The sequence below is a fragment of the Rhinatrema bivittatum genome, chromosome 7, assembly GCF_901001135.1.
Source record: "Rhinatrema bivittatum chromosome 7, aRhiBiv1.1, whole genome shotgun sequence".
NCBI classification, from domain to species: Eukaryota; Metazoa; Chordata; class Amphibia; order Gymnophiona; family Rhinatrematidae; genus Rhinatrema; species Rhinatrema bivittatum.
In genome coordinates this window covers 113,015,716-113,026,866 of record NC_042621.1, presented here as the reverse complement: position 1 = coordinate 113,026,866, position 11,151 = coordinate 113,015,716, and the positions used below count along the sequence as shown (strand labels likewise).

At 45.6% G+C, this 11,151-nt stretch overlaps 1 protein-coding gene across 3 annotated transcripts in view; it reads left to right on the top strand.

The window, feature by feature from the left end:
- Positions 1 to 11,151, top strand: part of UNC5B (unc-5 netrin receptor B) — a 258,217-nt gene that overhangs the window by 157,575 nt on the left and 89,491 nt on the right. The window lies entirely within an intron of this gene.

Below are 11,151 nucleotides of genomic sequence, written 5' to 3'. Positions count from 1 at the left end.
ATGACAGATTTCTGTAGTGGCAAAAATGACCATTCACAAAACAATGGCTGCCTGGGTGACCAATCAGAAAGCTTTCTACACAGTAGTTGCTCACGGATTGGCTGTTACTTTGTGCAGAGGGTTATCCTCTGGTCATTCCTCCAAAGCCTGTATCTCTGTTCGGTAGTGCTAGGCTCAATTACCAGCCCCGCTAAATTAATGAAACAATATTGATCTTGTCTATTTAGCTCTGCTCTTGTTTCGCCTCTTGCTCTTTCGTATCACAGTCCTTTTCAGACATTTCTCTCTTCCCATCACTGTCCTTTGTTCCTTTCCCAGTGCCATAATCAGTGTTTATCAGTCTAATACTTTGGGAAAAAAGTCTGCAGCTTTCCTCCTATCCTGCTTTCTCTTCCCTTCTCCATGAAGTACTGTCACATGGAAAGTTTTAATACTCTGCTACATGTGAATCTTTTACCCCTCTTTTCTTTCTGCCTTATCCCCTCTCCTTGTCCCTTTTTTTTTTTTTTTTTTTTTTTTTTAGGGTAAAACATATTTCGGTCCTTAATTCTCATTTCGAGGGACTTTTGGTAGAGTCCCTGCACCGTTTAGGTAGCCCTTCTCTGGATTGTTAAGAAAAGCTGGAAGCCACCGGGGTTGCAACGTGCGCGTACCATGATCCCAGCACCAGAAAGGGGTTTGCAAAGCTACCGAGTGGGTGGGAAGCGTGGGGGGGGGAGGGAGAAGAGGGGGAATTGCTTTCTGAGTTTTGGCTAATTGGAGAGGCAGATGAACAGACCCATACCAGTTTTATTTTTAAATTGCACTCGGAGGAGTTTGGGAATGGGGGTGAGGGTGGATGGGTGGGGGTTTCAACCCAGCAAGGCCCATTTTTTTTAGACATTGAATGGGGATCTTGGTATCAGGCTGCCAGGCCTGCATGACAATTTTTCTACACTATTGCCACTTAACTGGATAGAATGTATATTCATAGAGGTGGTATAAAAGAAACTGTAAATATTTAAAATATTTCTCTTCCCTTTTCTTTCAAATAAAATTCTATAAGGTCACAGAGACATCAAGGTAAACATACCGCATAAAACCAAACAATTCCCTTAAAAGTGATCCACACCTCAAATCTAACAAGTTCTGCAGAGAAATCGCTCAATTGCTAATGCCCTAAGCTTCCTTAAAAAGAAAAGCTTCAGTTTCTTTAAAATAAAAAAAAAGAGTTCATTTTCCTGCCTGTGATCTAACGGTAAACTGTTCCAAAATTGTAGTCCAGCGATGGAAAAGGCTTATTTCAGGTCAATTGCAGGCCAAACTCTTTAAAGGAGAATATCATGAGTTTCCGATCTGCTGAGTGTAAGGCCCAAGTCGGCAATAAGAAACCAACAGCTCCTTGAGATCTTCAGGTCCTTCTTCCTAAAGGGCTTTAAAAATTAAAGTGAAAAACTTACATTTTACCCTTTACAGCTGTTTGTAAATCCATGAATCTGGGTGAAATATGGTTGCTTCTTTTACAACCCGTGATTACACAGGCAACAGCATTTTGAACAGATTAGAAACTATAAAGTACTTTTTCAGTAATCCGAAATAGATTACATTACAATAATCTAATCTTCCTGACATAAAATATATATGTAAGGTACCTTGCCAATCAAAATTTTTAAAATCCTGTGTTGATAACCATCCTAATCTGAAGTTGAAAAGTCAAGCTAGAATCCAGTATATACCCAAATCTCTGGCCTAAATGAGCAAAGGGAAGGAACAGCCTTCAGTTGCAGATTTTGGAACTGTTCTAGGACTGTTGATTGATCATAATACTTTGGTTTTGGTAAGGTTTAGTATTAACCTAGTTATGGTTATTCAGTCTTCTGCAGCTTTGCAAATAAGAAGAAATCAATGCTACAGTGCCTCGTACTGACGTATCATCAGCATAGAATTTGTATAATGTCCCACAATCTGTAGTAATCGTGCCAAGAGGAGCTAGATATAAGTTGACCAAGTGGCAGAGAGTGCCGACTCCTATGGTACTCCCATGGTTATCTTCTTCTCTCCTAGCTTAACCTGCTGAGTACATTCAGATAAAATAGAGATAAATAGTCTTGTTACATCCAATCCCTATCACTGAAAGTCTGGACAGAAGTATGCCATGAGAAAGAGAATCAAAGGTTGAAGAGATATCAAGGAATATTCTTTAAAACAGGCTGAACCAGAGCATTTTTTTTATGATCCTAGTATAACTCCTTCACTAAAAGAGGCACCAACAACATATATAATATGGTGTAGAGATGTCTCTTTAAGGCTACTTATAAGCTATGATGGACAAGGATCTAAAGAACAGCCACCAGGCTTCAGAGCAGATAAAACTCTCCAGTATATCTTCAGCTATAACATTTTGAAAGGCTAACCATCGTACAGGTATGCGATCACCTGGGAGACCAGGCATCTCTGACAACAGGCAAGATCCAGAATGAGCACCTTTAGTGAAATTACTACAAAGGACTGGTGTTTTGCAAGCAAAAAAAAACCCCGCAATACCTTGGCTTCAGGAATACAATCACTCACTCTCTGTGCAGGCTTCTGCAACACTTGTTTAACATTAGAGAGCAATTCCTGCGGTCGATTTAATGAGGCTGTCAACCTATCTGTAATTTTTTTTTTCTTTTTGCCACCCCAATCACAGTCTTATACAACCTCAAAGTAGAATTAACTGCATTATTCTGTAACTTCCACCAATTCCTCTCCTTTTTGGTGAAATTTTTGCTTGACCTCTAGGCACGGTGCCATGAACCAGCAGGCACGCGAAGCAGAATAGTGAATTGTAACTTTACGGGAGGGAGGGGGGCACTTGATCTAACACCTGAGTTAGAGATGTGTTGTAACTATCTATTTCTGCAGTCACACTCCCTTAATTTACTTCCTTCTGGCTCTGTGTATGCTCCCAAAGGGCCCTGAACTCTGCATCAATATTACCTTTCCTCGTTTTAGTAACAGGGGGGAGCTGTGTGCCAATACACTTTGTCTGGATAAAGAGATTCTTTATTTTCTCAGCTACAATTTTACACATCCAAGTTGTTCATTCTGTTTTTCTACTATCTTCCTCACCATGATCATAATCTTTGAATACTCTTCCCTCCCTGCGCTGTTTCTTCTCTTCCTTAATCTTGATACTGTCACCTGTCCCTATCTTTCTCTGTTTGCTAGAGCATCTCCGCTCAGCTTGCCTTGATTTTTACAGTCCTGTCAGATACCCAGCCTGTGTACACTGAAACCCCAGTCTCTTTAGACTCTGCAACTTAACTTTATTCAAACACAGGGATAATAACCGACACCTGCAAGTTCACTTCAGCTCTTCTGTAGCAGTCACAACGATCAAGTTCAATATCAGCTCCAGGTGTCCTCAGGTCAGTCAGCAAACAGGTACTCACAACCAAGTCCGGTTCCAAGGACATCCAATCCAATCAGTACTCCCGCTTACTTCCAACTATCCAATACTTCACATCAAAGGGTTCATGGAGTTTGCCAGGCCTGCCAGCATGGCTAAGTAGCCATCAAGTTGCTAGAAGCATCTTTTCCCAGCAACTCCTTTTCTAGGCCGGAGGACTAACGCCGGTTTCCCTGGAGGCGCGATCATTGGGGGCCACCCAACAGAGATATCAACGCAAGGTCTGCACCTATGGATCGGCTTACTTTCCACAGAGTGCAGAAGGAAACGCGCCAGCCAGGGCCCTCTACCCCCCCCCCCCCCCCCCCGGGTCAGAATACAGCAGTCCACCTTTTACAAGATGTCCTTGGGCTCTGCCTGCTTTTCCATGGTCTCCGCTGGCTCTGCTCCGGCTTTTGCTTCTTCTGTTTTTTGTTTTTTTTTTCACCCGTTCTTTTTATTTTCTTTGTTGCCCTGATCCATCAGTAGAACCCTCCCTGCTCCGCTGGTTCCTCTCCGCTGTCGCTTGCTCTCTATTCATGCTTCTCTATTGCTCATTTCTCTGCCTCCTCTATGGCTGCCCCCTGCCAACTTTGGAACGCCTTCCCACTCACCATTTGATCCGCTTCTTCCTTGCTCAAAGCTGCTACATTTTCCTCTGGTAACGTCAGGTCCTTGACCCCTTCTTTTCTTACTCTTATCTGCTTCCTTTTTTTCTTTGTGGTCTGATTTTTTTTTTTTTTTCTGCTGTCCGTTCTCTGAGCGCCTGCTAATTGCCTCGTTATTGTACCACCTATTGTACCGGATTCTTTTGCAAACAAGCACTTCAGCCAACAGCGCTGTCTAAATATCATAACAATAGTAATAAGAAATCCCCAACAGTTAGCTTGGGTTGCCGTTTTCTTAAATGTCGTTTTACCTCTGTAACCTGGCAGCTGGTTGAATTGCTTCCCCGCCTGTCAAGGAAAATTGGAAGAAGCAGCTCTTTGCTCAGTCTTCATCAATATCCCTTAGGGGAGCTCGTAGGGGCTGATGCGATCGCATTTTCTTTAAGGTAATTTCTTTTGTAGAAGCACAAATGGATGCAGCACCTGGTTGCTGTGGTTTGTGGTCAGTATGGTTATTCATTTGTTTTATTGGTTCAAAGAAGAAGAGTGATTCATTTGTGCCAAAATAGATCCGAACCAGCAATCCCCCAGGGAGGACCAGGAAATGCTGAGAACATTGCTCAGTGCCCTGTACTGGGTCTTGAGGGGCTGATGACTGCCTTTAAGAGAAGAGCAACCTCTCCTGCTGCGCGTGTGCGTTGTTCCTGGGGTCTCCTGAGGCTTTCGCGGACGACGGAGGACAAGGGTTGTTAGCTTCCTGCAGTGATCTCTCTCACCTTCGGAGCCCTCGGGTTCCATTGGCAGCATCTTAGCTAACGGTGGAAGTGAAGCGAAAGCCAATGTGGAAATCTGAAAAGCTCGCTGCCCTTTGTCACGGTACGCAGGGAGGACAATTTTCCAAGCCATTTTTCCAGGTAACTAGCCGGTTGGGTACATTGGCTGTCCAATCGGCTCTTCCACAATGCAGGTACTTCTAGGGATGTTCCACAGGCTGGTGTGTTTGGGCAGGGTCAGAAAATAACACACGCTGGTTTTTCTGTAAAAACCGTACCCAAGTAGAAACCAGGGGTCTAGTTTCACGGGCATGCTCCACCCATGGCACTTTTGGAAGAGGAAGTGCCCATGTGCTTTCCTTTTGAGAACTGGGCACAAGGACTGTACCTGCTAACTTTGCCCCCTAAGCCAGGGGTGGCCAACCTTTCATACACCAAGAGCCACAAAACCAGAATGCAGGGTAGCAGAAAGTCTCATGGATGGAGGGGGGGGGGGGGTGAGTCCCCTTTTCTCCTTCTTCCCCCTACGAAAAACCAAATAAAGGGCCAACTCTCTCAGCTTCCTCCTCATCCCCACCAGTCTCTCACTTTATCTCCACCTGTCTTTCTCTCTCTCTCTCCCTCTCCCCACCTAGTCTCTTTCTTACTTTGCCCTCACTTTGCCAGTAATTAGCAGCTCTCATCCTTTGGGGCTGATGATGCCTGCACCTCGACCTCACTTTATCCCATGCTGGCCATTGACCCCCAAACAAAGCACACAAAAAAATCATCTTGTTTTTATACTTACACGTTGGAGGTGTGCCCCTTTAAGAGCCTGCGCATGGTTGGGAGCCCAGTGTTTACTTTTATCCCAGGATCCAGCGAGAGGCAGGAAACATGGCACAGTCTCCTTCTACCTCCCCAAACCCTTTTCCCTGCCCCAGGATCCTCTTCCCCACCCCATTCCCAGTATCATCTCCCCTGCCTTTTAATCCTCATTCCCAACCTTCCATCCCCAGCATGCCGTCCCTGCCTAGCTGAGGTGGAGGAAGGCAGGGGATGATAACAAAGTTAATGCTGGTGGTGGCTACCAGGAGCCAAGGAGGTGGTGACAGTGGCAGCCCACCACCCCTCCCAGAACTTAACGATTCTCCCTCTTTCCCTTCCTGGAGGCTGACATTCTGCTTCGGCTTGGTGGCTGAGCCATGCTTCCCTTCCTCTTCTTCTGTGCTGGCCCTGCTAGCATGTTCAGAACTCACATTGCTGATCTCATGAGTTGAGAGATCAGCATGCAGGAATTGCTGGCCTGCAAGTATTTAACATCCGGTGCTGGCACAGGCAGGTAGGAGCAGGGGTAACCGTGGCACAGCTTCCACCGCTCTTCCCACTTTTTTACTGGGTCCTACATGGTCTTAGGTGTGGTTTGCATGGCTGTGGGCAATTTAGGAAGGACTGGCTTGCACGCTTCATAGAAGGAAGAGTGTTGCAAAGAGCCACAGTAGGCATGCAGCTTGTGAGACACAGGATGGCCACCCGTGACCTAGGTGGACAGATGGAAAATTACCCTCAAGATTGACTGATGATTGCCTCTTCTGCAATCATCAGCTCAAGGTAATATTCAAACAACACAAACTTAAAACCATCTTTACACAATTAAAACTCAAAATGATTCATATAGTTCCATAACCTAAATTATAAGCAGCAGCACTTTCCAGTCACCAGCTCAAAAAGGGCAGGGTTGCCAACTGGCAGTCCTGGTTTACCCCATTGCATGCTGGGACTTATTCTGATTTCCCTATTGCATTCCCTAAGAAAAGCAAGACTATAAGTACCTGCATGCAGGGGAGTAAAACCAGGACTGGATCAACCTGACCTGAAAATCTGATACCAGTTGGCAATCCTAAAATAGGGTACCCGGCCACCTTTCATTTATTGCATATATTTTAAACAATTCAAAATTGTGTAGAAAAAATATGCATTAGTTTAATACTGGAAAGTGTCACATATTCAGATAACTGCTGGAAGTACAGTTATTTGAATCTTTGCTAAGATTTTTGTTGTCATCAGAAGTTTTACAATCTTTCTTCATGTCTGTCTTTTGAATCCTTTTCCTTGGTTTTCTTTCCATTGAGGCTTTCCTTACGTGACTCCTTTTCTCTGCCTCTCCCTCCCCTTCCACCTCTGTTGCCAATATTCTTATCTCCCTTCTCATTTTGTTCTTCTCCACCTTTGTCTTTCTGCTCTCCCAGCATCACTTCTCCCTAGCTTACTAGGCTTTCATCTTTATCTGGCACTCTTCCACCTCTCCTGTCCTTGTCTCACCATCTTCCTCCTCACTTTCTCACTCTCAACCTTTTTGCTTGCCTTTCCCATCCCTCTCCATCGCTCATCCCCAATACTCCAGAGTTCTCCATCTCAGCCTGCCAACTGCACCTCTCTATTTTCCTGCCTCCGATTCACAACCTTCCATCTCCCCTTCCCAGCAAATCACAGTCCTTCATGTTCCCTTCGGTCCCACCCCTCCTTCCCTGTCGTTATTTCTTCTCAGCCCCACTTCTTCATCTCCTTCCTTCAGGGCTCTCCGCACTTGTCTAACTCTCCCTACCTTGGTACCCCGCTAGCCACAATCTCCCTCACTGAACTGGCCAGAAAACACAAATAGCAAAATGTAGGACGGAGATCATGTGAATCTGCTGCCTCCTTTACTTGCCATGCCTGTGCTGAGGTTTGGAAGCCAGCATTGTGAGTGAAGGAAGTAGCAGGACCACTGCAGGGTCAGTGAACTTACACACATGCTCTCTTTCAGTGTCCCCTGTAGTGCATGCTGTCACCAGCACCTGTCACCAGCTCAAAGTCTCTGGTCACTGTTGGTGATCTAGCAACTATCTCGCTGAAGCATAAAAGGGACCAGCTGACATACTTAAGCATGAATGGCTTGAGATGATGTGCCCTATCCCGAAGTACTTACAGATAAAGGCCGGGCCGGATTTATAGGCAGAGTGCTACAACTGCACCTCTCTGTATCTGTGCCAGCACATGACCCTCGAACAAGCAGAAGCAGGCTTTTCCTCAGTCTAGATATTTGGTGCTTTCAAAATTTGGCACCCTGGGCTTTTGCTTATTCCTAAATCCAGGCCCGATTATAGGACCGCATTTGTTACCTGTGGCATGTGTCCTTGGTATTGCACAAGATCCTGTAATAGCGTGTGTAAGGGTCTCAGAGGGAGTGCAGGGTGGTAGTGAATTGCTGAAATTTCAAGTCAGACTTTAAACTTTAGTTTACAACTTGCTTTGTTGCACTCCCTGCCAGCCACAAACCCAAGAGGCAAGGAGGAAGATTTCCAGGCTTAGAAGTACAATCAGTCATGGTCCTAACCAGCTCAATAGGGATTTCCAGACGCTCTGTGTTTAAGCACAGTGAGGCCATCATGTGAACTAAAAAGGTGAATGACAGCAGCACTGGGAGCTGCGCTCTGGCTCTTAAATTAAATCGCGGGTTCAGCCGGAGCAGACTCGAGGATCCTTACCTCCCCCCAGAGTGTCCTGAGGCGGGGAAGGTTTAGAGAGGGATCCCTTGAATGTTAAAGCTTTGGCCATATCTCTTGGCTTCCTTCAGCAATCGAATTAAAAAGAAGAAAATAAGTGTATAAATACTTTGTCTTTTGTTTTATTTGGCTTCCTCCAACCCCCTCAGCTTTTATTTAGCAGGGAATCCAAGCTCATTAATCCAATCTGCCTACAATGAGCTTTGCATAAAGGGAAAGGTCTGCTGATAATAAATGGACTTTTCCTTCCCTCCCCGCTGGGGACTGGCGGCCCGGTGCGGAGAATGAGTGCGAGTTCCCATGCAGTGGGTGGGCCCTGGCTGGCAAGGATCAGGAAAGCATCAGGACGGGCATGAAAGACTTGTTTTGATGGCTTATGATAAATGCACCCAGCATGGTATGCTGCCCGATCTCCCTCCCCCCTCCCCCCCCTTCTAGTTCAGCCTTACTAGAAGCAGCTCGTCTTGCCCATCTCAGCCTTCCCTTGGTCTCCTTCCCAGCCTCACTCTCAAGGTTGCCCGTTTGATTTTGGCAGAGGAGGTGCTGGTGCATTAAAAAGAGCCACCATATATTTTTGTTAAATTACAGTCGGGCTGACCGCAGTAAAGTGCGCTCAGGCCGAGCGCACAATTAGCCCCCCTTTGGACGCGCGTTTTCCATGTGCTATTTTTTACCCCTTATACAGTAAGGGGTAATAGCGCGTGGAAAACGCGCGTCCAACCCCCCCCCCCCCCCCCGAAACTAATAGCGCCCGCAACATGCAAATGCATGTTGATGAGCCTATTGGTTAGTCCCACGCGATACAGAAAGCAAAATGTGCAGCCAAGCCGTACATTTTACTCTCAGAAATTAACACCTGCCAAAGGCAGGAGTTAATTTCGGCCGGCACCGGGAAAGTGTACAGAAAAGCAGAAAAAACTGCGAATTAATAACCCTCCGACTTAATATCATAGCGATATTAAGTCGGAGGCCCCAAAGATAAAAAAAAAAAAATAAATCTAAAAAAAAATAAAAAATCTGCCCGTGGGATGGAAAACGGACGCTCAATTTTGCCGGCGTCCGTTTTCCGAACCCGTGCCTGTCAGCGGGTTCGACAACCGACACCGGTAAAATTAAGCGTCAGCTGTCAAACCCGCTGACAGCTGCCGCTTCTGTCCAAAAGGAGGTGCTAGCGACTCGCTAGTGTCCCTAGTGTCTCCTTTTTACCACAGGCCCTAATTTGCATACCTGGGCTTCCTGAATCGCGCGCCCAGGAGAGTGGCCTGGGCGCGCGCCGAGAGACCAGGTGCTTGCCGGCTCTCCCACGAAGTTTTCTGTATCGGCCTGAGTATTACTATAAACATTTCCCATATACTGGTTATGATTTGGAAAGAGCATTTATTTTATAAATTGGCCCTCCTTTTCAGAGTTCCAAAAGCAAAAAAGCTTTAAATCTTTATAACAAGTGAAATTTTCTGTGATATCGCTGTGGATGCAGCTCTATGACAGTCACTCGTGCAGGAAATCCCAACCTACAAAACTGTTCCTTGCAAGTTATTTTAAATATGTGAAGATTAACACCCCGGGCTCTTTGGTGTTTTGTAAGTGACTATAATTTTCGGTGTGGCTTCTGAATTGAAATGTTTCAGAGTGGGAGACTGCTCTGAGGGGAGAGGTCATAACCCTCTTTGGCCTTCTTTCCAACTTAATTTGGAAATGCAGTAAGTTGCTCAGCAATGAGAAATTACTACTTACCTGATAATTTCCTTTTCTTTAGGACAGTCAGATGAATCCTGAACAAGTGGGTTATGCACCTCTACCAGCAGATGGAGACAGAGCAAACTGACATCCCAGTATATATAGTAATAGCGAGCCTTTAAAGGGCAACTTGGTAAGGTAAGCCTTGGAGGTCACATCAGCCGACCAATTTCTCAGCCATAACTGACGTCTGGCTGCTACAAGAGTGGACCAAATCACAGCCCATAGCTGCCAAAACAAACAGCAGCTGGCTCCATAACTGCCTGGAGTTCACCCAGAGTCATCGACCTCCTGGGAAAGAAGTAAACATGATCGAGCCATCAGGGAACAACAAGAAGCGATCTGCAAGGTCATTGCCACTGCATCAAATGCTTGCTTAAGGATAGTCTCAATCCTTCTATCCTGAGCATCCTTCAAGGCCGCTCTGCCTTCCATGGGAATAGTGGTCCACTTTTGGACATACAAAAAAAAAAATAGCTAGACACATGCCTCCGGCCACCACTTAAAGCACACTGTTGGCCATAATCATTGTAGGCAGATTGGATTAACAAGCAAATGCATCTAACTTTGGAAAACTGCCACAGGATCCAAAGAGTACAGGCCTTCCAAAACTCGATCCCCTTTGAAATTAACCCCTGGGGTGCCCCACTCAAGATCAATTAATTCTTTAATGACTTCCATCATGGGGAAAAAAACAAGACGCCTTACGCAAGGAAACCAAAATGGGATCTTTCTTTGGCTCATTCATAGCATCTGCTCCAGGAACTCCGAGCTTTGTCAAGGTCTGGGAAATCAAAGCTGGCAGTTCATCTTTATGAAAGAACCGTAGCATATGGTTTTAATCCTGGAGGAATTTCACCATCCTCAAGGGAGTCAGGATCGGTGTCATCATCCATGTCATCCGGACCTCCATCGTAAAATCCCGCTTCTGCAGTAGCAGTACTCTGGTTCTTAACAGTAGGTCCTTGTAAGGTTCCTACCCATGACTCTGCTTTGGGAGTATTAGAGAGGGCTGAAGATTGTGCCTGGAAAAAGGATTGCAATCCCTGGAAAAAGTCTACCCACAAAAAGGTAGAAGCATCCAATCCAGGAGATACTTG